Source organism: Xiphophorus hellerii, chromosome 16 (assembly GCF_003331165.1).
Source record: "Xiphophorus hellerii strain 12219 chromosome 16, Xiphophorus_hellerii-4.1, whole genome shotgun sequence".
NCBI lineage: Eukaryota > Metazoa > Chordata > Actinopteri > Cyprinodontiformes > Poeciliidae > Xiphophorus > Xiphophorus hellerii.
In genome coordinates, this window is record NC_045687.1 from 3,874,850 (window position 1) to 3,900,000 (window position 25,151).

Below are 25,151 nucleotides of genomic sequence, written 5' to 3' on the forward strand. Positions count from 1 at the left end.
AGGTAAGATTTAAGCCAGCTGAGTACTATACCAGAAATGCCAACCCAATTTTCTAATCGAGATAATAAAATATCATGATCGACTGTGTCGAATGCAGCACTCAAGTCAAGTAAAACTAATATTGACATTTTATTACGGTCAGTGTTTAGACGAAGGTCATTGAATATTTTGACAAGAGCCGTTTCAGTGCTGTGATGTTGACGGAAGCCTGACTGATGGACATCAAAACAGTTGTTCAGGGCCAGAAAGCCATTTATCTGCTGAAAAACAATTTTTTCTAGTATTTTAGACAAAAAAGGTAAGTTTGATATTGGTCGATAATTGCTTAAAAGTGATGAGTCTAGATTATGCTTTTTGAGAAGTGGTTTAACTACCGCAGTCTTTAGAGCCTGAGGAAACACTCCAGAGGAGAGTGACTTGTTAATTATTTGTAAAAGGTCCGGAGCCAAAACCTCTGAGACCTTTAAGAATAAACTGGTGGGTATGATGTCAAGGGAACAGGTGGATGATTTCATACAATGTAAAGTGTAACTCAAATCCTTTTGAGTGATCAGGTTAAAGTGGGTCATCAAAGGTAAGTTCTGTTTAGGGGAAAACATAGTTAATTGTTTCCCAACAGCAGTCACAGAGGAGTTTATTGTTTCCCTTATTTTCACAGTTTTATTTATAAAAAAAGTGGCAAATTTGTCACAGGCCTCAGAGGAGAAAAATTCACGGTTAACAGAGGAAGGTGGATTTGTCAATCTGTCAACAATCGAGAACAGAGCACGAGAGTTGTTGATAGAGGTAGAAATGATATTTGAAAAAAAACTCTCTCTTGCATTTCTTAGTTCAGAATTAAACATTTTGAGTTCGTCTTTGTAGATATCTAGATGAGTTTGTAGTTTAGTTTTACGCCACTGACGTTCTGCTCTCCGGCACACTTCTTTCCCTGTTCTAACCGACTCAAAATTTCTCCAAGGTGGTTTACGTTTCCCGGAGATTACTTTTGTAGTAACAGGAGCAATGGTGTCAATAACCTTCTCAATTTTAAAATTAAAATTGTCAATTAGATCACTCAGAGAAGTGCAGGAGTTGAGCAGTTGAAGAAAAAGCCTGAATAAATTGATCCGCAGTAGTTTCCGTAATGCATCTTTTTGAAATTACTTGTGTATGGTTGTCTTTTTGTGCAGGGAGAAAGCTGTCCCAAAAAATACAAAAGTGATCTGAAAATGCTACATCAAGCACTACAATTTTAGATATAATGAGCCCTTTAGAAATAATAAGGTCCAAAGTGTGTCCATGATTATGTGTGGGTTCCAAGACATGTTGGATCAGTCCGTAGTTATTCAGGATCTGGCGTAGCTCTTTACTGCCGCGATCCAATGGGTTGTCGATATGAAAATTAAAATCACCAACAATAAGAACAAAATCAAAATCCACCAAAATTAGGGACAATAGTTCAGTGAAATCATCAAAGAAATTTGCACAGAGTTTCGGAGGTCTATATATATTCAGCAGCAATATACGCGTGTACGAGTTTAGTTGCAAGGCAACATATTCAAAAGATAAAAAGTTTACATAGGATATCTGCTTACAAGTAAAGGCAGAATTAAACAAGACTGCAACTCCACCTCCTCTTTTGTCGGTTCTGGTCTGGCTTATAAAGCTAAAATTTGGAGGACATGATTCAATAAGAATAGATGAGCTGTTATTTTGATTCAGCCAAGTTTCGGTCAGGAACAAAAAATCAAGACGATGATCAATAATAAAGTTTTGAATTAAAAATGATTTTCCTGCCAAGGATCTGATATTTAATAAGGCCAATTTTAATATGCAGCATGAAGCTTTAAGATTTCTGTTTGGTTTCAACATTGGTTGAAGTGGAATAGAGACTAAATTTTGCAATCTAGAGACTTTTTTGTCTCTGTGTGATGTTACTAATTTTTGTCTGTTATTTATCAGAACTGGTATTATTGAGGGTTCCTCAAAAGTAGAAGTAGTGAGTAGTGAGATGTAGTGAGTTTGGCTCTCCTCCCCCCTGCTCATCTACAGGGATGCTAATTAGACCATTCAGAGTCGTCAGTATGGCCACATTTGGATGCTAATAACCCAGTTTGGCCCTCTCTCGGTAGCTCTAGGAAGATACCCAATTTGGCCCCTCTTGGTAGAGATAGGAATTTCTCAAAATCCTGGTAGTCCTAGTGTTAAACATTGATTTGGGGGGCGTGGCCGACAGTGGCGTGATTTGGATTTAAAGTGACAGGACGCCCTAAAACAGTTCATTCTAAACTGACTAAACTAAAATCTCTAAAAATGATTTTGTACAAAAAATGTAATGATCATGTTTTGTATAGGCCACATATCTATCCTAACCTGCTCAATGAGGCATTTAAGATCATGTTTAAAATAACTAGATGAATTTGCTCATTTGATAAATGTAAAAAAAAATAAAGATTAGATTAAATTTGAAAAGAAAAGCACAAAACCTTACCTTCTTCTGGACTCAACTCTTGTTGTTGGTCATGCTGAATTTGGAAGGCAGGTTTGTGTAAAAGTTTCTTCGACAGAGGAAACAGATTTATCTGTCCTGTGAATTCATAACCATCGTTCTTCACCGAGAGTTGTGAACAGAGCCGGCATGTTTAGCTCCAGCAGGACCGGGTGGCATGCATCGGTGAAGTCCGTCTCTTCCACCAATCCACCTGGACAGGAGGCTGACTTCTCAACGTCTGCGTGAAAACCCTCCAACTGCACCTGCAAAGTAAAGCAAACCAACCAATCAGCAAGAAGTAGAAAAAACTCAAACAAACAACAAACTCATGAAGTCTGGCTCTTTTCTGTCCTCTCATCCAACAGACGCTGGCTTTTAGTTCATGGTCTTCATTTTTTTGGTCCCATTCTGTCAAAATAAAAACGGGTCAACACTAAAATGTTTCTCTTTCCCAGAGTCTGCGTGCCTCCGGGGGCTCTGGCCAAAACGTAATGCATGTAAAGATTTAGCTAATTATGCAAATTTGAAAAATAAAACTTTAAAGTTCTGTACAAAAGTCCTGAGTCATTCCTCATTTCTTTCTACTTTGCTGCCAAGCTGCAAAGTTATTATGTTTTAAAGTCATCTTAATCAGCAGATCTACAGGCTTTACTTTTAAACTGGTCAGTCTTCTACTCATTTCTAGTTCTTTCTTAACTTAACAATTGAGGAATGTGGCCCAGATGCGTAAAATAAACTTCTTCACTGCAAAAACACTGAATTTTATAAAGTATTTTTGGCCTAGTACACTTCAAATAAGACAAAACCAGATCTTACAAATAACTTTTCATTGAGCTATAGGAGCTTAATTTAAGCAAATCATTTTTTAAAAAGTACCAGTTCCACAGGCAAATTATAAAAATAAAATTTTCCCACGTGAAATAATCTGTCAATGGAAATAGTATGTTTTCATCAATATTAAGAAATTATTGACTTAAAACAAACTGCTAAATCTTCTAACATTTAAAACCTCAACATCCTATTAATAAATGAAATTGCACTGCAAAAATACAAAAGTTTACCATGTACTTTTGGTCTAATTTTTAGTGCAAATCTCTTAGTATGATTGAAATAAGACAAAACTATTTAATTTTTCAGCAAGATATAGGAGCAATAATTTATTAATATTGATGAAAAAGTTGTAGTTCCTCTGTGATTATTTTACTTATAACAAGACTTTTCCCCATGTCATAAATGAAATAACCTGTCAGTGGAACTAATACTTTTTGTAATAAATCATTAGGTTAAAACAAACTCCTACATCCTGCTGAAAAGCTATTTTTTTTCTAATTCAAATGTAATAAGATATTTGCACTAGAAACCAGACCAAAAGTACTTGGTAAGATTTTGTGTTTTTGCAGTGTGTAAATAATCTGAAAGGCAGAATCTTGAGTTTTTATTAGCTTTATGCCAAAACCATGTAGCTGAGCAGAAAAAAATGCCTGATATATTGCACTCTGTGTGTAATGAATCTATATAATATATGTGTTAAAAAATAAGGGTTGCTTTGAGACGTTAGCAGCGTCCTGTAAGCCCAGCGGGGGTGAGAGGAAACGTGAACAAGCGGTGCGGCTGGAAAATAAATCAGTGGTAAAACACAGCGTTCATGATGAGAAGTCAGCTCAGTTCCCCACTCAGCTGTTTCGTCCTTGTAAAGACCAATTTCTCAAGAGAGGTGACGTGTCAAACAGGAGCAGGACTATCGATCATCTGATGTATGTTGTTCTGTGAGATGTCAGCGTCAGGCGAGTGGCACCTCCCTGGCAAAGTGATCCTCCAGTGTCCATCTGTCTCCCGTCTATCAATCAATCACCGCATTACGCAAAGACATATTTCACTCACTGAACATCGTCTGAAACAAGAAGTGCTTCCACTCAATCTCTACTTTCCCGTTTGGTCAAGTCTAGTCCATTTTAGCTGTCCATCTGGTGCAAAAATATTACAAACGAAGGAATCACACACAGAAAAAACACCAAATATTCTATAATAAAATAAAGGGAATTAAACTGTATGTAAATGTATATGCAGATTTTTTTAATTGTAATTTTTCATATTGAGAAGCATTTGTGAGCACAGTTAACTAAAAAGCTATTTGCGCTGCCAATCTTAAACGTTAGCTCTAACGCTAAAGCGCTAAATTGATCTGTGTTGAAACCCACTGCACTACAAAAACACCCAATTCTTTACAATACAACAAAGAATAAAAAAAGAACCATGTGTAAGATGTATTTGCAGAATTTATTTCCTTTTGTTTTTACATTTAAAGAAGCATTTGTTGGCACCTCTCGCTAAAAAGCTAGTTGCGCTACCTAAAAATCTCTAATCCCCAACATTAGTTCGGCTAACGTTAAAGTACCCTACCCACCTGGTATTTAGCCAAAGCTAATGCTAAAGCGGTAGCTTGATCCACAACACTGCAAAACACAAAATCTTACCAAGTATTTTTGCTCTAGTTTTTAGTGCAAATATCTTAGTATACTTGAAATAAGACAAAACTTAAAAGTAATGTTTTAGGAAGATGTAGAGGCATGTTTAAAGTAAATATTTACCCAATATTGATTAAAAAAAAGTGCAGATTAGTTTATAACAAGACACTTTTCCCATATTGTGAAATAATCTGCACGTGAAACTAGAACTGGGTTGCTAGGCGACGGGGTGAGTTTAGCTGGGGTTGCTAGGTAACGGCGGCAGTGGAATTCTTACAAGTAACTTGTTTTAAACCAGTAATTCTTTATATTGAGGGGAAAAGAACTAGTTGTTATACAATCAGCCAGTGGAAGAAAATACTTTAACTTATATAATGGGAAAAATTTTCTTCTTCCTCTGGCTGATAATTTCACTTATAACTAGAACTTTTTCATCAATATTAAGGAATTATTTACTAAAAGCAAGCTCATATTTCTTGTTGAAAAGTTAGTTTTGTCTTATTTCAAGTGAACTAAGATATTTCTTAGAAAGTAGACAAAAATACTTGGTAAGATTTGATGTTTTTGCAGTGCAACATCCATGCCAGAACAACAAGTCCTCCTTTTCCTTTAGGAAAGCAAATTTGTTTGAGTGACTTAAAGCCGAAGATATCGCAATCCGAAGAATGGGCGTCTGGCGGAGAATCTGGCTGCATCCAATGCCAGCTGGGGCATCAAGACGGAGAAGCAGGAAGGAAAAGACAGAAAGATGAGAAAATCTGACTGAAAAGCTGGTGGTGAAGAAATCTACAACTCATTCCGGTTTGGAGACCACCAATACCAGAAACAGATGTTCCTCCAGTGGATATCAGAGCAACAGTAAAGCTGCCACAGCCTCTCCATTAACTGCAGGGATCAATACTCCCGGGGAATAAATACGCCACATCACGGAGCAGCAAGGTCACCGTCCGGCTGAGCGGCGGAGACAGGACAGCGTGCAAGGTCACCGCCTCGTCGGGCTGCGAAGGCAGACGAATCAGCCACATCCAGTCTCACGGCGGCGAACAAGATGAGATCCAATCAGATCAAGAGCTAAATCTGGATAGATAAAAAGTAAAAGGGAACACCCAGACCGGATAAAAGCAGCAGAAAGCTGCTTGTGGGGAGATACATAACCGAGCCTCATTTTCCTTTGCATTACTTCTCAAAAGTATTGCATTCCCTCGCAATCAAATTGCAAATACATCCTGGTCTATTTTGTATACGTTCACACTGATAACAAATGTCAAATTAAAGGGGAGCCATTATGCAAAATTCAAACTTTGCATGTTTCTGTAATTCCATTTGAGTTTCTACTGCTAGTATAATCAGCCCAAACGGTTTTTTTGGCAATAGGTTCATGTTTTTTGGTGTCTGAAAAATTAACCGTTTCAAAAAGTTTCTGAATGTAATGTCACAAATTAGCAGTTCCTCACCTAGCAACTCCAGAGAAGCGCAGCCCGTTACCTAGCAACCCCAGCAGAGTTCCGCCCATTACCTAGCAACCCAAGCTGAGTTCCAACACGTTTGGTCAGCTGGGTTTTTTTTACCCCTGTAAGTGCTGTACAATGGCTGCTGGACAAGACAAGCGCTTTGTTGTTGACCTACAGTATCTTCCAGAAACAACTTGCTGCATTCTTGCTGGTTGAGCAGGAGGCTCCACTAATGCTGTTCAGAAATGTACAGTTGTATAAGTTTTGAGACATTTTCACTTGCGAGTGTAAAAGTTTAATTAAAATCCAAACAAGCAGCAGATTATTTGGATTTAAAGCAACAACAACTCATTCTGAAATGAGCTCAAAGTAGGTGAAACTGAGCAGACTAAAATTTCAATATGTAAAAAAATGTTGTGGAAAGTATCTAGTAGTAATTAATTAAACTGTAAAAATAATGTATACATTTTGCATTTAAGAATTAAAAAAACCTTTGTCTGTAAATATGTTCTTCCCTGAACTCCGCAAGTATCAGTTTTAGCTATGGTTCAAATTCTGTGAAACAAATTTCTTAAGCACCTTTTGCTATACAATTACTAATCAGTTAATAAAAATAATAATTAAAAAAAAATTTACAGATCAGCTCTACACTGTATTTATGCTAAGTCGAGCAAAAAGAGCTGAGCTTTTCACATGCTGGTGTTAGAAATATTTATTTTAGATCAGATGGATCCTTTCACTAAAGGAATGCTACGATACTGCATTTTAGGCAATAAAAAGTTTCTTTTTTAAATTAAAAAGGAATTAAATTGTTTATTTGCATCTTTTAGTAAACTTCTAATGTTGCAATTGGTCAATTCTGAAGCTTTTTTATGTAAGGCTTCTTAAAATCAATCGATTAATCACAAGATTAACTAAAATAATTGTCAGTTGCAGCCTTATCTGTAATATATAAATTCAAGGATGCATCAGGAAGAAGGAGGCTGCGAGTTCAAACCTCCACAGATGTCCTTGAGCGAGACGCCGCCCCCCCACCGCTCCAGTTAAATCTCCCAGGATGGGAGCTTCAGTTCAATGACTCATTTTTAAAGCTGAGTGCAGCCATTACATCCAACCTTCCTGGTGATGAAGCAGATGAAACATTTGTGTCTGCATCTCCTTCTGATGAGGGGATCGTTCCGGCGCTCGCAAAGAAGGGACGATGATTCTCCAGAGTCTTATTGCTGAGGCGCTCGCTAATGAATATGTATCCTGTATTGAACTCTCTCCTTCAATTCTCTTTTCACACAGTAGATCCAGACAGTTTTCTTCCTCATCGACCTGCAAATTTGATATAAATGTCAGAAGGCAGGTTTGTTAAGACACAAGGATCCACATTGGACCCGGACAGGAAGAGTTATTTTGAATTTGAGTGATTGCCATCTATGACATCAGTGAACATTTTGTCGGTTTCTGGGCTTTAAGGCGTCATGAAGTGACAGATTTGCCTTCAGGTTTTTATTTTATCCAACAACTCAGAGCAAAATCTCATTGGACGGACATGGAAAGACAACGTTCTCTGCCTGAAAGCTATAAAACATTCCCTATAAATATGCATGAATGTGGTTGAAAAGCGGAAAACAACCAAACAGCACTAAGAAGGTCACATTTTCAGGGGTTTCGGGACGAACAATTATCAATAAACGCAAAATAAACATCAAGCCTAAAAACATAAAACTGGACTCAATGTGTGGGATAAACTCGAACATAACCTCTGCTACGTTGGCTAGCGGAGCTGTTGTCAGCCGGTTGTCATAGCAACAAGTGTGCGTATGCAGTGAAGCTGACACAGAGAAAGTGAAGGAAAAAGGAATAATTTGAGTGGTTTTGAGTTGTTCTTCACCTGTTTTTTGGTGTTTTTTTCCCTTTGTTGTGGCGCAGCGCAGACGATGAAACTTCTAAAAGTTCAATAAACGGTAGAATAAAATATTTCAGTTCAATTAATTGTACTATAAAATTCAGCGCCTATGGTTTAAGATCTTGTCAAAGTGAAACAGCCATAAAAAGATGTCCAAACCATAGAGAAAATGGCTCAATTCAGACCTTTTCACACACAAAAAAAATCCGATTTGATCCATTTCCACATGTGGAACTAAACTGTATCCGATTGTTTTCAAACCGTCTGCAGTTTGAGCGGTCATGTTGCATTTAATCCAACTTTTACGTCATCGATGTGAGACATGCATCATGTTTCTGCACCAGAAGAAGCCGAGCCAGACGTAAACGTCTGAGAAAAATGATAAATATGGAATTCAATCATCATCAAAGTCTGTAGGGAAGAGAAGAGCATCACTTCACATCAAAACAGACTTCTCTACAGACGTTGCTGTTAGTTGTGCTTTATTTTTATCAGCTTCCTTCGAGTTGTTATGACCTCTTGACAGTACTGTCAGCTGCTATAAAATCGATCCATTAACAGCTCCATCCATTATTACTTCCAGAAACAATGCGCTGTTGTGTGACGTCACTTTGGGGATGTAAACTGTTCATGCAGAAATCTGATTGAGGTTGCATTGATTATGAATGATCGTGCAAAAAATATAGGATTTCAGCAAATAAATCAGGATGGATATTATGTATATGTTTCCGAAAGTCTTCTCATAAACTCGGTAGCAAATAAAATCTTAGTTGTGCTGCTATATTCTCTTTAAATCCAAGTTTTGCAAGTTTTTTGTACTTCAATCTGGGTCTCAACTGCTTTTAAAAACCGTCCTTGCATTTAAGAAATAACACCCAGTTATTTTTTGGGCAATAAGTTAATGTTCTTCTGGAGTTTGTAAAATGAGCCATGTCAAAAATGTTGGCGTCCATCATTACTCCAGTACACAGTGCGCTGCTGTGTGACGTCAACGTTCCTCTATGTGTTGCTTTGGGGACGTAAACGTTCACACAGAAATCTCATTGCGTTCGCATTTAATTCGTAGAATGAACGAACACAAAATAAAAATCGGATTTCAGCAAAAAATTGGAACTGAGCATCAAGACCGGCTGCTTTAACGTAGCCTGAGATTCTTGAACATGAGCAAAACTGGCAAAATAAACCTGATAAGTTTTAATGAAAGTTAAGGAAAAGACTCAGAATCGTCGCAGCAGCTGCTACAGAACAAAGTATTCCCACGAACGCAGCAAGAACGCTGCCTTCTCTCCAAGTTTTCAACGTTCTTTCCAGTGACTCATGCACACAAAAAAAGAACGCCATCTTGGAACATGCAGAGCGTAACCATGGCGATGCGTGCAGAAATAATCACAGAAATCGGTTATTAGAGGCAGATTATATGGCTTTCAAAGATACTTTACTGGACTGCCCAGACCAGGAGTCTCTAACCTGCAGCTCACTTTGGCTCAACTACAATGACTAAAAATGATCAAGAATAATCAACAATTCTTTAGATACAACAAACGCAGGTTTTAGCAGTTTCTCCGTGTTTTCCAGGGAATTCAACAACATACAGTAATTACACCAAAAATAATGGCATCATCTTATTCTGAAACCTAAAAATAGAAATAAAATGGTGGTTCTTCAAGAATTATAGCAAATTTCACTCGTCATTAAACGTTTATGGCGCTAAATTAAAATGATCAGTTTCTCTGATTTTATTTTTTATAGGTATATGTTTGAGTAAAATGCACATTGTTCTTTTATTCTATGAACTACTGACAACAAAGATTTAGTATTTATTTGCAATATTTGCTAATCTCAATTTCTGACATGAAGTTTTCTAAGTTTTATGGTCACACTGTGAGAGATGAGGCTGAAAACTAAAAGTGACAGCATTTCTGCAGTTTAAAAACTCTGAATCTGTATTTTTAAAGTTGGATTTTCTCACCTACTGGTATTTGTGATCTTGCTTTCTTCATACTGAAAGTACTCTGGTCTTAATTCTGGGTCAAACATCGGTTATCAATTAATTTTTAATTCCACTCGCTTGGTTTAATATTTTTATTTGCTGCATATTCAAATCGTCGTCTTATTAACCTGCGCTCTCTTTATTAAACCCAGACCGGTGGGAATTACTGTTTATTGCTAAAACGTCAAACTATTTTTACAGGGGAGAAAAAAAAACACCTACATAATTACGAAACTGAAACAGGCAGATGCTTTTCTGTGTCAGAGCACAATGCTTTCTCTCGACAAAAGGAAGCTAATCCGTTGGTTTTGCTTAATAGGATGTTTCATGCAGATCCCAGTGAGCGTGCTCTGAGGTCTTCCCATCAGCTGCTGCGCTCCTTCCTTTGTTTTCATCTCTACCTGGAAGTCATCTTTAATTGAAGCTCTTGTTTTCATTGCCGCTCTTTGTTTTCTTTTTTAAATCTGTTCAATTTCACACACCCCCATGTTTGCACCTTAATGACAGCTTTGGCGTTAACTGTATTTCCTGTAAAAACGTGTCATTTCCAGTCTGCTGCACTGTACCGACTGGCAGCTTGGCCCAGTGGCCTCTTCCTCTCTGGTCGTGACTTTCATGCCGTCTGCCTTTTGCCGCCACCCTGCTGGGCTCGCATCATGAGGCGAACCACCTCCAGTCGATGTACTCACGTATCCTCGGATCATTCCTCAGACGTATCTTGGACTCACAGGGGTCGTGACCCTTCCCTGCCAGGGCTGACGTACTCTCGTTTTTCGCCTTGCATCACTTCCTTTCCGAGGCCACGGCGGTGCCTGGCCGAGACAATGCGATCATCGCTCCTCTGGCCGCTCAGCCGTGACAGATTGATGCGCTGGGGTAAACAGATAGGGCTGCTACAACACAGCTTTTTGGTTACTCCAGTGGAGCGGTGCCGCGTTTCGCAGGGACACGAGACGGCGCCGCATGAGGGCTGAGACTGAGCGTGGGGATATTAATGCCTATTGACTCGAAGGTAATAGCTTTGCCGAGCCTCACCCTCGAGGTTGCTCCAATTTAGTCTGCCCTATAAGACCTGGACACCTTCGCAGCATCAGAAACTATCTCCTCATGATCATATATCACAATAAACATGCAATCGAACAACCCGGCTCATCCAAAGGAGACTGTCGCCTTTTATCTCCAACTATTTCTGTCCCACATTTCTAAATGTTGCTGCTGAGGCTTTCACAGCTTCCCACTCTAAGCTTGTTGGAGCTGCAAGTGTCTAAATTATCCATAACATGAGGCGGGAAGGAGAGAACAAGTGGCCAGGCAGGAACCCTGGGATACTGCCGATGCTCTTTCCTCACAGCAAGCAAAGCTGCAGAGCAGACAGGGAGTGTGATGTGACTGAGTTCAGATTTTTGGGTGTTTTCACAGCTGGTAGTCTGGTAGATTTGGTTTTATTGGGGACCAAAACTACAACATTGGTCACATTTTCAGCTGGTGTAGTTCACTTTGACATTGCACTGTGTCAAAAGAGCCAAACCCTATGGAAAACATGTTTCCCTCTTCCCCTGTGGGGGCGCTGCACCAACAACCACTAAAGTAAACGACACAAAAACCTTTGAAGAAGACATGAATGCAACTTCCTTACTCACAAAAAGTGAACAAAATTGGAGTGCCATCAGATTTTACTGGCTGTTCGATTTCTCTTCTGTGTTTGACAAATGACCAAGAGCCATTTCACCTTCAAATGCAAGATTCGCACCTTGGTTGAATTTACCCAGAAAACCCTGCGGTATAGTCTGCTTCCTGCAGCTGGCGTGGTCTCCGGTCCGCTTGGCGTTCACAGATATATTCAAACTGCACCAGAGTTCACTTCAAATGAACCGAGACTTGCTTTTTAAATTGGCCAACGTTAACTTTTTCAGAGTTTGATTACATCATTCACTTTTCCCCAATCGAACTAGACTTTCTCGTCAAACAAACGATTGGAAAAAAGTGGACTGAACGGGGTTAGTGTGAATACACCTATACAACTGCTTTTCCTTACCTCTGATTATTTTGACCAGAGTTCACTACAACCAAACCGAGACCTAGGCGGACTAGAGTTCGTTTTCCGTCCAGACTTTCAGGGCACATAAACTAGAGTTTGTTTAAAGTGGACTAAACAGGGCTGGTGTGAACACAACGTTGAGCCTCCCAGAGCAAAAAACTGTCAAAAAGTGACAAAGTAGCTGCTTGAAAACCGAAGAATTTAAATCAGCTCTCACCGACGTAGTTGAGTGATGAAAATGACGTCATCTTGTTCGCAGTGAGACGTCCTTCTGCCTTCTTGACACCAGGCCCGGGTCGAACTATTTCTGACAGAGCTCTGTGTGATGTGTTGTGTGATTGGTCGGACGTTTGTAGGTGTGTTTTATATACACAGCAACTCTGATATTTTGCTACAACTAATCTGCTTCCACTATAATGTTTTTGTTTTGATACAAGTACTTTTTAAGGAGCATTTAACCGACGCGGTGACAAATTACGATTCCTTGCTAAATACCTACAAAGGTCTAGCCCGGCCGTTAACTTCCTGCAGTATGCTGCTTGATTCAAATCTTGCTTACAGCACCGTCTGGGCTTTCTCCCATTCACTTGGATTCCTCAATTAAAATTTCAACTTGGCCAATCAGCAAACAGAAGAAGAAGTTGTGACGTTGATTTTCTGCGCTGTTTTAGAATTGCAGTCTGCCTGTAGTTTTAGCAATGCCAGAGGAAGTGAACAAAGCCACTGAGTTTGTGTTCTCACAAATATTGAACTAGCATTAACGATCTTCTTGTTAGGAGTGGCACTTCTTTCTTTGCAGTAGAGCATGGTTATTACAGCACCAATTTCTAAACGCATTTCAAATGTCACAGCCAAACTTTATCGACTGGGTAAAATTTTAAACTTCAACAGAGTCCACGCCTCCAGAAAGCAATTGTTTATCATTGCAACGTTCCCACAAGTCTGTACCAGAAGCGATCTGCTCCATCTTAGTAGACAAGCTCAGCGCAAAGCATAGATGCACCATGGCTTCGAGGCCAAGAAAAAGAAAATATATTTCTTTCTCTTGACCAATGTGCAAGAGAAAGATATCAACTAAATGGCTGCTGTTAGGATTGACACGTATTATATAGTTAACATGTCAGACTATGTGGACAAACTGCCCCCGATCTCCTACTATGGTGTAGTTCACTACTTAACGAACAGGAAGAGTGCGTTTACCATGGAGGAGCTAAGGCACACAATCAGTGTTTCAACGGCTTTGTAAAAGACATAAAAACTCTTTGTGTGAATAACAAGATTCTGGTGACAAGCACAGAAAGTACATGTAGAAACAAACACAGAGGCTACATGTCTGAATTGGCTAGCAGATAAAAGCTACATTAGCTAATTTTGCTAGTTCGGCAGTAAGTACTACTGTAAATATCACTGATATTTATCTTAGTATTACACAGAGGTGGGTAGAGTACTCAAAAACTGCAGTCGAGAAATAGTTTTGATGTACTTAATATTGTTTACAAGTTAGATCAGAATGAGACGAGAGCAAGTTCTAATATGTGGCTTGTTAGTAGTTGTCATAGCAACCGTCACGACCGTTAGTAACGGTACCTTCCAAGATGGCTGTCAGCTACAGAGTGAGAGACCCGTTCAGCAAGCTAGCAAAGATCGTCAAAAAGCTAAAAACTCCTGGATGGAAACTGCAGAGTTGTTCTCCCCGGAAGAGGCCGTCTGCAGAAAGGTGTGGCGCTTTTATTTCATTTTTTAAAAGCTAAACGGAAGATGTAGGAACGGAGTGGGGAGGTAAGCCGCGTCCCCAGGTGGGTTGTACCGTGTGTGAAAGGTGTGTGCAAACACGAGCGTCCCGAAACCACGTGACCGCGCGTCGGCCGTTCCGCTTCGGATGAAGTATGTTGGAGCCGAACCTGATGATGTCGGAGAAGTAAAGCATTTGTTTCAGTCAGGAACACATCTAAAAACATGCGGAACACCACTGACTGGTTTGGCACCTGGTAGGGGGAAAAAAAGGTCATAAAGCAACACGGAGCGCCTCCACACACACACACACACCCACACACACACACCCCTTCAAACCCCCGCCCACGCACACACACACTTGATTTTTCGCCTGCAGCTTTAAGAGTCTGTGGGACAGTTATTTTTTAAATATGATCCTCCTCGGTGGAGGAACTCCAGCTTTGAAGGTGATTGAGGGGGAGTCGGGTGGAGGCCGTGGGGGTGTGGGCTTACGCACGCCAACCTGTCTTCTGTGTGTGTGTTTTCTGCGCACCCCGCCGTCTGTACATCCTATATATCCCGTAGAAAAAAATAATAATAATAAGAGGAATCATTGTAAGAAGCGAGGATATTAGATCAAAAGAAAAAACTGCAGACGGATAGTAGATACCTGGGGTGTAAACGTAGAGGCAGAATGCAACATGGATGCACAAATAATAGGCTAAACATTAAATATTGATGGAAAACAGCCACATGCGGCTGGATCCGGGGGCTCCCATTGAGCAGTGCGGGGGATGCAGGAATCAAAGGAGCGTCGCTGGAACCAGAGCCGCGGATGTTTTACAGGAGCGACCGAAAAGCGAACATCTTCCCCTTCCTTACCTTTCTGCGTCGCAGGAACCGCTGGGCTCCTCCTGCTGCTCGTCCTCCGCTCTCTCTCCTCCGCTGTTTTCACTCAGATGCGTCGCTCGTAAAGGGGCATTCCGCACCTATCCATCTGTCCGAGCAGGAACCGGTGAAGGCAGACTGAGAGGGAAGAAATGAACAATATGATCCCTGTCTCCCCTCCCCTCTTTTGCCTCTCGGTTTCCCCTCGTCTTCTCTTATATTTCCATCCCCTCCTTGTGTTTTTTTTTTTCCTACTGTCCCCTCCCTCTCACTCTCCCTCGTTTGCTCGCTCGCTGCCTCTCCTCCTTTTCCTCCCTGTGCTCTGAATACTAATATTCCGTCTCTCCTCTCTCTGTCTGTACTAAAGACATACTGATGTATGTGGGGCGTGTATAGGAGGAGAGAGAGGCGGTTTGTGAGTGCTGCTGTGTGTGTTTGAGTGGGAAATGGTCTCTGGATCTCGTCCTGGATCTTGTTTGGTCCTATTAGAGCTGTGATTAGATAATAATCCTCCTGCAGATGCCCCTGGAGGGGTGATGGTGGGTGTGTTGCAGGTAAAAATGTGGTGTGGGATGAGAAGAGCAGGATGAGGAGGGGATGGTGGGTCACTGTCTGTTCGGCTGGCAGCCAGAAAAAGACACGGATCTGTGCTTGTTTGTGTCAGTGCTGGTGGGAAACCTCGACGAGACGAGAGGCTGAGGTCTAGTTAGAAGAAGACATAGGCTTATTGGAGTCATGATTTGATCATGTTCTCCTGGAGGCCATGAGGAAGCAGAGAGGGGGAACATAAAGATGCTCCTGTGTTTTATGGAAGCATCACCGGCTGCTCTGGTGAAGGAAAGCAAGTTGGAGAAATGCATCCGTCTTTAAAAAGCCTAAAAAAGTTAAGAATTTTTTTTACTTTTGACCTGTGTGAATGAACACAAAGTGCAGTTTTGATGTAATGATTTCATTTATTAGTAGAAAAAATGTTATCCAAAGCAGCACAACCCAGTTCGATCATGAATTACCTCCGATTACCAAACATTGGAAAGTTTAAATCTGTTACAGATTTTAGCAGCTTTTGTCTTTGGTAGAAGAAAAAGTTCCATTTCTAATCCAACACTGTTTTGTGTTGGATTAGAACAAACTTGGAATCCAGAGACTCTAGTTTATTAGTCATTCTTTAGCTTATATTTTAGAAACTGTAGATTACTCACTATTTAGATCAATATTAGATTATTTTTTAGATTATGCAGAGAGACTCCTATTAACACAACCAAGAAAAGGAATTTGAACAAACTTAGAGTCCAGAAAAAAATTTTCTAGAACAGGAACATTTAGTTTTTATTACTTAGAAACTGTGGAGTACTCATTACTTTTACAAATTTATAGCACACTTAGAAAGTCCAGAGAATACTTATACTTATCTAGCAACCAGAACAGGGATGAGAACTTGGAGCCCAGAGAAACTAGCTTAGCAACTACCTTTTAGACTCCAGTTCTTCCAACCCAGAAAAGGAATTAGAGGATGGATGCTTATACTTATCTGCCAACCCTGAATTGAAGCATCTAGTTTATTTACTTTGGATCAACATTATTAGCTTTTTCTTCTTTTGCTCTTTCCTTTGGTTTGTTATTTTGTTTCTATTTCCTTTTAATTCCTGTAAAGCACTTTGTATTGCCTTGCTGCTAAAAATGTGCTATATAAATAAAATTACCGTAACCTTTTACCTTTTGTATTTACCCAGAATCCCCTGGTCTGTAGTTCACTTCCTGCTTTTGGAGCATGTATACATTTGAACAGCGCCAGAGTTCATTTCAACTGAACCGAAACTGAGGTTTGTAGGCAAACCAGTTTGATTTTTTGGTAAGTTACGTCATATTCATATCTCCCCAAACGAACTGGACTTTATAGACAAACAAACTAGAGTTCAGCTAAAGCGGACCAAACAAAGGCCATCAAAGTGAACTCTGGCGCGGTTTGGATGCAAACGTGAACGCCAAGCAAACCAGACACTGCTCCAAAAGCAGGAAGTGGACTACAGCGCAGGGCATTCTGGGTATATAAAACCACAACAAACGCACTAGCTTAGCGCTAGCAGGTGAAACGGCTCGTGGTCTTTTACTAAAGACAAAAGAAAAATCCTTCAACTCCTAAAATCTAATGAGACTCCAGCTTTGTTTACATTTTCTGAATAAGGAAGTTGTGCTCAGTGTCTTCTTTAGAGGTTTTTGTCTTGTTTCGTTCAGTGGGTCTTTGTGCAGCGCCCCCACAGGTGAGGAGGGGAACAGGTTTTTCAAAGGGTCTGAATTGTTCGAAAGACAAATGCAGAAGCTGAAAATGTAATAAATATTGCAACTTTCTTCCCACTAACAGGTGTGAAAACACCTCAAGTCAGGGTTAAAAATTTATTCTGCTGAAAGATTTTGGCAGCAAAAATAATAAACTCTGCATCTATTGTGCGATACTTGATAACTTCTTTTTAAAAAGATGAAGCAAATAGTCATTAGAACCTGTAGTGATCTTAGAAAACTCAATGACAAAGAGAAAAAGACTAATAGATGCACATTGCTCACCATGTTGACATAATGGAGCAGCAGGGCGACACGCAGTGAACATCTTGAGGGACAGAGGGTCGAGTTTCCTTACATAACTCATCGTGCGCTTTACTTCAGCAGAAAGTACAGTTTAAACCCCATCCCGAGTGATTAAATATATACATTTCAACTTCTCCTTTCCTTATATTTTTTCTTCCACAGCTGCCAGACTCATGTATTTTTAAAGTGGTCTGGATCAATAGTTCTTCAGGCTTTCTTAAGGTTGTTTTTTTTCTGGAATTTGGCTGCTTTTAATCTTATTACCCAACCAATTGTTGTGCCTGATCGTGACAGCATATTGTGCTTTCAGCAGGGAAAAAAGTGAACAAATTGAGCAATGTCCAGGAGGTACAGAGAATTTACAACAATAAAAAGATAAATTAACGACAAATTAAAGAAAAATCAAGGAAAGTGTCAAGTTCAAAGCTGTTTGACACCTTAAAAATGAAGAAAACATTGATAGATGTCTGTAGCCATGCTTCCGATGTTTTTTGTGCTCATTTTGAAGTATTGAATTTAAAAAGGTTGATGGAAATGGAAACAGTCAAAATAACTGTAAATTTAGCAAAAAAAAAGTTTTTACACTAATACAAGGTGGATTTTGACTTTTCAAAAAAAGTCAAAATCCACTTTTAAATACTTTTTTACACTAAAATACTTTTTAGTGTATTTCCTACACTAAAAAGGAAATAAGTTGTGATGAAGGAGGGAACTTTTTGCTGGTTCTGTGCCTTACCAGAGGCAAGAAACACTGAAAGAGGAGAACTCTATATTTTTATGGGATGTGTGATCCATGCTAACTTGAACTTGCAACTTCTACTTATTGTTTATTGCAGTCATGCGCAGCGTCAATATCAGACAAAATTACATTTGCATAGCCTGGTTGATTCGCTCCAAAGCCGTAGATGGAAACATGCATAATTAGCATTTTCTTTTTTTCTTCTTTTGCAACATTTTTTTAAAGCTCGCTCAAAATTTGTGATTGGATGGGAACATACTGATTAGGTCTGTCAAAATAAATTTTACTGGATAGTAAATTGTCCCAGTTATAGCGATATACGATAATATTGTTGTGTTGAGATTTCATGTGATATATTGATAATGGCATAATAATGCAAGTTCGTCCACTCAAAGACCAATAAACCTTCATTTTGTAAAGAAAACTAAACACTGGAACTGTAATGTATTTTAAAAACTAATTAAGAAAGGTTGGAGAGTTTTAGTTAGCTTTAACTAACTCTCTTCAACATCCAGAAGAGGGAATAAAGTGCATATATTGTGTTATGTTCAAATTTTTATTTTCTCAATAGAAAACAGAAAAAATTTAAGAGTCAATTTCCATTAAACTCACTAACAACGGTGTTCTGTTTTTCCCACGACTAGAGAAATAAAACCATGACTGTCATCTCGTATTAGCAGGGAAAAAAGGCTAAAATGGATTTGGCATTTCCAGGGGGGAGCACAAATCTGAGTTTATTCTGTGTGGTTAATTATAATTATGTGGCTCCATCACTGGGCTGGTTGCACTGATGGTAAATCAGGCCTCAGAGGTGGGAGAAACTAGCTGCCTCTGCAGCCCCGCAGCGAGGGATGATTGACTGATAAACGAGAGTAAACAGTGACCTCTGCTAGCTGTCACAGCGGAGCACAAAACGAACCCGAGACGAACGAACGAACAACAGAGGAGAGGAGAGGAGAGGGGAGGGGAGGGGAGGGGGGGGAGGGGAGAGGGGGGGGGGGTGGCTGGGGAGGGGAGGGGAGGTGAGGGAGAGGTGAGGAGAGGAGAGGCGAGGAGAGGAAGGAGCTCGCTCTCCTGAGGACGCTTTTACAGGCTCTTCTCTTCTGGAGCGTCTTTCTCTCTCGCTTTTTTCGAGAGGAGAGATGGGAGAGGAGAGGAGAGGAGAGGCATTAGACAAATAGAAACTAAAAGCTCTGCCGCCGGCCACTGTCAAGCCAGAAACCAACAAAATTGTTGTAAATCTCTTTTTTTATGTGGGACAATCCTTTTTTTATGCACAAAAGACAGATTGAGGTCTTCATTTCACACATGCACACTCTTAAGTACTTACTTAAGACGTGAACGTTTATGAGGAAACAAAAGTAGACCAAGAGACGCTGGAGGACAGAAGAGCCACAGATTACGAGACTAAAACTATTGGTGTCAACTCAATAGGCTATAATCAGTCCAAATTCAAACATGGCTGCAGTTTAAATAAAGTTCCCAAACAGGAAGTTAATGGAAACAGGAGGAATGCTGCCACAGGGAGCACTTTGTGCCAGCGTGGCCGAATGCTTAATGCACTGACCGAAAAATATCGCAAAGCTCAGTGTTTCTGTTTCTTTATGACGACAGCAGCAGGGATTTTAACCAATCACTCTGGCCTCATCAAAAAAGATCAAATGATTAATCGCTTTTTAAAATAATCTTCAACTAGTTATTAGTTACTAAACTACTTAATTACAATGGCTTTATCAAAAAACATTAAATAATTAATTATTTTAATTATTTATTTAACTAATCAGCTAATTTAGTAAACGATTAATCGCTAACTGGAGTATTTTTTACCCAAAACTCCTCAAGTGGCATAGTTTTAAATTCACTAACAGTGCTACGTTATTGTTTTTTAGACAATAAAATCTTTATTTTCTTATGTAAAAAGAATTATTGTTAATTTGCATCTTTTAATGTATTTTTGATAGTTTAAAAAAGGTTTAAGTGGTTAAATTAAAAATGTGGCAATTTTTATCCGATTAATTGTTAGAATAATCAAATATTAAAATAGTTGTTAGTTGCAGTCCAAATCAGAAATAATTTTTTTAAGTTGTTTTCTTTTCTCAGTGTACATGTCAAACAAAAACCTTAATTTTTTGGTTGGAGAGGTTTAATATGATTAATTTGTCGTCATAATAAGAATTTTGATTTATCTTTTCTCACAATAATTTACAAATAAAGATGTTTAAAACCTCTCAAAACTGTTATTAGTTTTACAACTTTCACCACTACTTGTTCAATAAAAGTATCGATAAATTTGAAAATATGATTAAATCGAGTTACTGTGACCAGTTTAGTGATATAAATCATACTTTTTTATGTGCCTGGTGTCCTAAAGAAGTTCATTACAAATGTTTTTCTAGAACAGTATTTGTTCGTGTGGCTTTGACTTCCAGTCATACAGCTTCCTAAAAACAAACTAATAGTCCTTATCTTCACTTCTACCTTTATCACAATAGTACCACAAAATATCCTGATAAAACTTTATGTCCATGGACTCCAGTCGTTATGTTAGAGAATTACCCCTGATTTTCTAAAAAGATGTGCTTCACAGATATATTATTTTATATATTAAAATAAAAGGGAACTGAGTCAGTTTTAGCTCTTGGGACGTGGAATGTCACCTCTCTGGTGGGGAAGGAGCCGGAGCTAGTGCGTGAGGTCGAGAGGTTCCGGCTAGAAATAGTCGGTCTCACCTCGACGCACGGCTCTGGTTCTGGAACCAGTCTCCTTGAGAGGGGCTGGACATACTTCCACTCTGGAGTTGCCCAAGGTGAGAGGCGTCGGGCAGGAGTGGGCATACTTGTTGCTCCCCATCTCGGCGCCTGTACGTTGGGGTTTACCCCGGTGAACGAGAGGGTAGCATCCCTCCGCCTACGGGTGGGGGGACGGGTTCTGACTGTCGTTTGTGCTTACGGGCCGAACGACAGTTCAGATTACCCACCCTTTTTGGAGTCCTTAGAGGGGGTACTGGAGAGTGCTCCTCCTGGGGACTCCCTTGTTCTGCTGGGGGACTTCAACGCTCACGTGGGCAATGACAGTGAGACCTGGAGGGGCGTGGTTGGGAGGAACGGCCCGCCCGACCTGAACTCGAGCGGTGTTCTGTTGCTGGACTTCTGTGCTCGCCATGGATTGTCCATAACGAACACCATGTTCAAGCATAAGGGTGTCCATATGTGCACTTGGCACCAGGACACCCTAGGCCGCAGTTCGATGATCGACTTTGTCATCGTTTCATCGGATCTGCGGCCGTATGTCTTGGACACTCGGGTGAAGAGAGGTGCGGAGCTGTCCACTGACCACTACCTGGTGGTGAGTTGGCTCCGGTGGTGGGGGCGAAAGCCGGTCAGACCTGGCAGGCCCAAACGTGTTGTGAGGGTCTGCTGGGAACGTCTGGCGGAATCCCCTGTGAGACGGAGCTTTAACTCCCATCTCCGGCAAAACTTCGAACACGTCCCGGGGGAGGTGGGGGACATGGAGTCTGAGTGGACCGTGTTCCGTGCCTCCATTGTCGAGGCGGCCGATCGGAGCTGTGGCCGCAAGGTTGTCGGTGCCTGTCGCGGCGGCAACCCTCGAACCCGCTGGTGGACACCTTCGGTGAGGGATGCCGTCAGGCTGAAGAAGGAGTCCTATCGGGCCTTTTTGGCCTGTGGGACTCCGGAAGCAGCTGATGGGTACCGGCGGGCGAAGCGGCATGCGGCTCGGGCGGTTGCTGAGGCAAAAACCCGGGCGTGGGAGGAGTTTGGAGAGGCCATGGAGAAAGACTTCCGTACGGCTTCGAGGCGATTCTGGTCCACCATCCGGCGTCTCAGGGGGGGGAAGCGGTGCAGCACCAACACTGTTTATAGTGGGGATGGTGTGCTGCTGACCTCTACTCGGGACGTTGTGGGCCGGTGGGCAGAGTACTTCGAAGACCTCCTCAATCCCACCAACATGCCTTCCACTGAGGAAGCGGAGCCTGGGGACTCTGGGTTAGGCTCTCCAATCTCTGGGGACGAGGTCGCCGAGGTGGTTAAAAAGCTCCTCGGTGGCAGGGCCCCGGGGGTGGATGAGATCCGCCCGGAGTTTCTTAAGGCTCTGGATGTTGTAGGGTTGTGTTGGTTGACGCGACTCTGCAATGTCGCATGGACATCGGGGGCAGTTCCCCTGGATTGGCAGACTGGGGTGGTGGTCCCCCTGTTCAAAAAGGGGGACCGGAGGGTGTGCTCCAATTATAGAGGGGTCACACTCTTAAGCCTCCCTGGCAAGGTCTATTCAGGGGTCCTGGAGAGGAGGGTCCGTCGGATAGTCGAACCTCGGATTCAGGAAGAGCAGTGTGGTTTTCGTCCTGGTCGTGGAACGCTGGACCAGCTCTACACCCTCGGCAGGGTCCTGGAGGGTGCATGGGAGTTCGCCCAACCAGTCTACATGTGTTTTGTGGACCTGGAGAAGGCGTTCGACCGTGTCCCTCGGGGAGCCCTGTGGGGGGTTCTCCGGGAGTATGGGGTACCGGGCCCTTTGATACGGGCTGTCAGGTCCCTGTATGACCGGTGTCAGAGTCTGGTCCGCATTGCCGGCAGTAAGTCGGGCTCGTTTCCGGTGAGAGTTGGACTCCGCCAGGGCTGCCCTTTGTCACCGATTCTGTTCATCACTTTCATGGACAGAATTTCTAGGCGCAGCCAAGGTGTTGAGGGGATCCGATTTGGTGGCCTTAGGATCTCATCTCTGCTTTTTGCAGACGATGTGGTCCTTTTGGCTTCATCAGATCGTGATCTGCAGCTCTCGCTGGAGCGGTTCGCAGCCGAGTGTGACGCGGCCGGGATGAGGATCAGTGCCTCCAAATCCGAGGCCATGGTCTTGAGCCGGAAAAGGGTAGAGTGCCTTCTCCGGGTCAGGGGGGGTGTCCTGCCCCAAGTGGAGGAGTTTAAGTATCTCGGGATCTTGTTCACGAATGGGGGAAGAAGGGAGCGGGAGATCGACAGGCGGATTGGCGCAGCGTCTGCTGTCAAGCGGGCGCTGTACCGGTCCGTCGTGGTGAAGAGAGAGCTGAGCCAAAAAGCGAAGCTCTCGATTTACCGGTCGATCTACGTTCCCACCCTCATCTATGGTCATGAGCTTTGGGTCATGACCGAAAGAACGAGATCGCGGATACAAGCGGCCGAAATGGGTTTTCTCCGTAGGGTGGCTGGGCTCTCCCTTAGAGATAGGGTGAGAAGCTCAGTCATCCGGGAGGGACTCAGAGTAGAGCCGCTGCTCCTTCACATCGAGAGGAGCCAGTTGAGGTGGCTCGGGCATCTGGTCAGGATGCCTCCTAGACGCCTCCCTGGTGAGGTGTTCCGGGCACGTCCCACCGGGAGGAGGCCCCGGGGAAGACCCAGGACACGCTGGAGGGACTATGTCTCTCGGCTGGCCTGGGAACGCCTCGGGATTCCCCCGGAGGAGCTAGAAGAAGTGGCTGGGGAGAGGGAAGTCTGGGCCTCCCTTCTGAAGCTGCTACCCCCGCGACCCGACCTCGGATAAGCGGAAGAAGATGGATGGATGGATGGATGGAGTCAGTTTTAAAAAGCGGCAGCTGTGGATTTCTAGACAGCGCTGCAGCTTTTTCCAACAGAATGAAATGACTTCTGCTATTGTCTGAGTTGGTTTTCTGCTGATTTAGACATCATAGTGAGCCAACCATCTAAATCCGAGGAGGTCCGAATCATCCGTCCCATTTCATGTTTCACGAGTGGCTCTGACACAGAACCTCGGCAGAGCGAGGTCATTGTGGACCGACTCTGATCTGACTGGGCTGCTGTGTTTTAAAGTCTATTCTGAAGCGCCGTGGGCCTCAGATCTCCTCTTTTCCATCAATCCTTTTATCTATCTCACATTTCTGGGCTGTGACACCACAAAGACCAATCATTCAGATATTTCTTCTGCATAGAAATCCAAGTACATCTATTGGAGCTTACTGCAGGCAAAAATGAATATATTTTTTAAAAGATTTTTATAACCTGCGGCCTTGCAGGTAGAGCTCCCCCAGGTTAAACCTCCAAGATTCCCTCATTTGGAGTCAGAGTCTACATTTTTAAAGCTGTCTGTTGAATATATTTTCACTTTATACATGCTGCTACAACAGCTGATTTGATTCAATTGTGCAAAAATTCACTTGTACCATTGGCATAAATTATTGACTTGAAAATGTCTTGTTATGTTATACATAACAATGTTATACGTGAAATAATCTGCCAATGGAACAAGTACGTTTTCATCAATATTAAGGAATTACTGACTTAAAACAAGTCTTTATAATTTGCTAAAAAGTTACTTCTAAGTTAGTTTTGTCTTATTTCAAGTGAACTTAGATATTTGCACTAAAATCTAGACCAAAAATGCTTGGTAGGAGTTAGTGTTTTGCAGTGTTTAATACATTCTTATACTTACATTTGGGTTTCTACTGCTTCTAAAAGCAGCCCAAACGTTTTAAAAAAAGAACCGCCTGTTTATGGCAATAACTGTCCCAGATGTAATGTCACAGATCAGCAGGCACTGTGCCGTTACCTAGCAACCCCAGCAAAGTTCCATCCGTAACCTAGCAACCCAATGTGAGTTCCAGTACGTTTGGTCAAGTGGTTTTACTGCTGTATGTGTTGTACAATGGCTGCTGGAAAAGACGAGAGTTTTGTTGTTGACTCACCATCCAGGAACCACTTGCTGCATTCTTGTTGGCTGTGCAGGAGGCTCCACTTCTACTTTTCTACACGACTACAAGAAGGACAGAGCAGACTGTACATTTTGTAACAACATGGATTCCTCAATGTTTGCAGCATCAGTCCGATTCTTCTGCCATCATCTGTTGGGGTGGCAGCATCAGAGGCAGAGACCTAAAAAGGCCCAAGAGCTTGATAAAGAAGGCTGGTTCT

The 25,151-nt window shown here is 41.7% G+C and overlaps 1 protein-coding gene across 1 annotated transcript in view; it reads right to left on the minus strand.

The window, feature by feature from the left end:
• Window positions 1–15,404, minus strand: part of syt3 (synaptotagmin III) — a 72,964-nt gene extending 57,560 nt beyond the window's left edge. The window contains exons 1-2 of the mRNA XM_032586809.1: window positions 14,910–15,404; window positions 2,474–2,736 (exon numbers count right to left, since the gene is read on the minus strand). The gene's annotated coding sequence lies outside the window, so the exon portion shown is untranslated. The remainder of the gene's footprint in view (window positions 1–2,473; window positions 2,737–14,909) is intronic.
• Between the last annotated feature and the right edge of the window lie 9,747 nt (window positions 15,405–25,151).